This window comes from Micropterus dolomieu, unplaced genomic scaffold (assembly GCF_021292245.1).
Source record: "Micropterus dolomieu isolate WLL.071019.BEF.003 ecotype Adirondacks unplaced genomic scaffold, ASM2129224v1 contig_14526, whole genome shotgun sequence".
Lineage (NCBI taxonomy): Eukaryota > Metazoa > Chordata > Actinopteri > Centrarchiformes > Centrarchidae > Micropterus > Micropterus dolomieu.
This window is the reverse complement of record NW_025743512.1, coordinates 3,574-6,121: the sequence shown is the minus strand read 5'-3', so window position 1 is coordinate 6,121 and position 2,548 is coordinate 3,574. Positions and strand designations below refer to the sequence as shown.

Here is a 2,548-nt window from a genome sequence, read left to right as displayed (position 1 = left end):
TAAATTATAACAAATATGATAGGTTGCCGCCCTCCAACTTTAAGAGTGAGAACTTCAAAGGAGCTAAATTCATCACAGCGTACTTGATGACATTTAAAATTTTTCCTATACACGCTCACTAGCCCACCACCACGACCACTGACCCTCGGTTGACTAAAGCAATCATATTGAGGCGGACACAGTTCAGCTAGCTGGCTATAGTCATTCATTTGCAACCAGGATTCAGTTAAAAACATAAAATCTAGATTTGCAGACAAGATAAAATCATTTAAGATAAAAGTCTTACTTGAAAGTGATCTCACATTGAAGAGAGCCATTTTAAATGAGTTTGTTCTGGGTGCTGGAGTTGGTGCAGTTGTCCTAATCCTTAAGAGATTACTAATATTTCTGTGTGGGATGTGCACAATTCGGTTTGCTGGTCTATGCGTGATGATGACAGGAATAGAAGTCTGTGGAACAGCGCTGGGAGCAGACGGCTTTTCATGCCAGCAGGTGGAGACAGTTGTTTGTGGCAGTGAGGCAGAGATCTGTTCAACGTTGCAAAGAATTATGACATCTGAGACTCATTCCAGCATCAAGAAAATGTGCTTTCTTAATAAATTGATTGGTTGACAACACAACAAATACAGAATAACACCAACCTTAAGCTTTACATTGAAATATTTTTATATGCAGTATGGTGAAGACATTCTACGATGAGTAGAGGTTATCAAGTGTGAGTGAAATGTAGCAACACACTTGAGATGTCTACGAAACTTCTAGACCTTGATCAATATTAAAAATCATCAGGTTACCTTAGGATCGTTTGACTGTAGTTTGAAGTCTGTGACTCCATCCAGTTTCATTCAAATCTGTTTTCTTAATGACCTGATGAGATGACAACAAGAGAAATACAAGGAAAAAACAACCGTTATCCTAAAATAGACAATTTTTTACATGTGGTACAGTGAGAACATGCAGCGATCAGTAGAAATGATCAAGTGTGAGTAAAATGTAGCAGTACGCATGAGGTGTCTTCCCAAACCTATAAGCCTGATAAAAAACTAAAAATCATCAGCTTACCTTAAGAACATTTGATGGTAGTTTAAAACCTGTGACTCCATCCAGTTTGATTCAAATCTGTTTTCTTAATGACCTGATCTGTTGAAAACAAGAAATAAAATCAGAAAAAAGGTATTTTTTCTCAAAATATAGAATATTTTTTACATGGAGTATGGTGAAGACATGCTACTATGAGTAGACGTCATCAAGTGTTAGCAAAATGTAGCAGTACACTTGAAGTGTCTACCCAAACATCTGGGCCTTGATCAAAAGAAAAACTCACCAGCTTACCTTAGGAACATTGCAAAGAATTATGACATCTGAGACTCATTCCAGCATCAAGAAAATGTGTTTTCTTAATAAGTGGATTAATTGACAACACAACAAATACAGAATAACACCAACCTTAAGCTTTACATAAAAAAAGTTTTTGCATGCGGTATGGTGAAGACATGCTACTATGAGTAGACGTCATCAAGTGTTAGCAAAATGTAGCAGTACACTTGAAGTGCCTACCCAAACATCTGGGCCTTGATCAAAAGAAAAACTCATCAGCTTACCTTAGGAACGTTGCAAAGAATTATGACATCTGAGACTCATTCCAGCATCAAGAAAATGTGTTTTCTTAATAAATTGATTGGTTGACAACACAACAAATACAGAAATAACAACAATCTTAAGCTTTACATTTAATTATTTTTACATGCAGTATGGTGAAGACATTCTACGATGAGTAGAGGTTATCAAGTGTGAGTGAAATGTAGCAACACACTTGAGATGTCTACGAAACTTATATACCTTGATCAATATTAAAAATCATCAGGTTACCTTAGGATCGTTTGACTGTAGTTTGAAGTCTGTGACTCCACCCAATTTTATTCAAATCTGTTTTCTTAATGACCTGATCTGTTGAAAACAAGAAAAAACATCAGAAAAAACGGACTTTTCTCCTCAAATTGATAATTGTTTACATGGAGTATGGTGAAGACATGCTACTATGAGTAGACGTCATCAAGTGTTAGTAAAATGTAGCAGTACACTTGAAGTGTCTACCCATATTTCTAGACCTTGATCAATATTAAAAATCATCAGGTTATCTTAGGAACCTTTGATGCTAGTTTAAAACCCGTGACTCCGTCCAATTTCATTCAAATCTGTTTTCTTAATGACCTGATCTGCTGAAAACAAGAAAAGGAACGTTGCAAAGAATTATGACATCTGAGACTCATTCCAGCATCAAGAAAATGTGTTTTCTTAATAAATTGATTGGTTGACAACACAACAAATACAGAAATAATAACAATCTTAAGCTTTACATTTAATTATTTTTACATGCAGTATAGTGAAGACATGCTACGATGAGTAGAGGTTATCAAGTGTGAGTGAAATGTAGCAGTACACTTGAGATGTCTACGAAACGTATAGACCTTGATCAATATTAAAAATCATCAGGTTACCTTAGGAACGTTTGATGGTAGTTTGAAGTCTGTGACTCCATCCAGTTTCA

The 2,548-nt window shown here is 35.7% G+C and overlaps 1 long non-coding RNA gene across 15 annotated transcripts in view; it reads right to left on the bottom strand.

The window, feature by feature from the left end:
• Window positions 1-469: 469 nt before the first annotated feature.
• The window catches only part of LOC123966910, a 5,643-nt gene continuing 3,564 nt past the window's right edge, over window positions 470-2,548 (bottom strand). For 7 of the 15 annotated variants that reach the window (XR_006824128.1, XR_006824123.1, XR_006824120.1 and 4 more), the window contains 2 exons: window positions 1,063-2,216; window positions 643-867 (listed from right to left, as the gene is read on the bottom strand). This is a non-coding gene — a long non-coding RNA (uncharacterized LOC123966910). Of the gene's footprint in view, window positions 528-641; window positions 868-1,062; window positions 2,217-2,548 lie in introns of those variants that run through there. The other 8 variants (XR_006824129.1, XR_006824116.1, XR_006824118.1 and 5 more) reach the window with 8 other exon arrangements.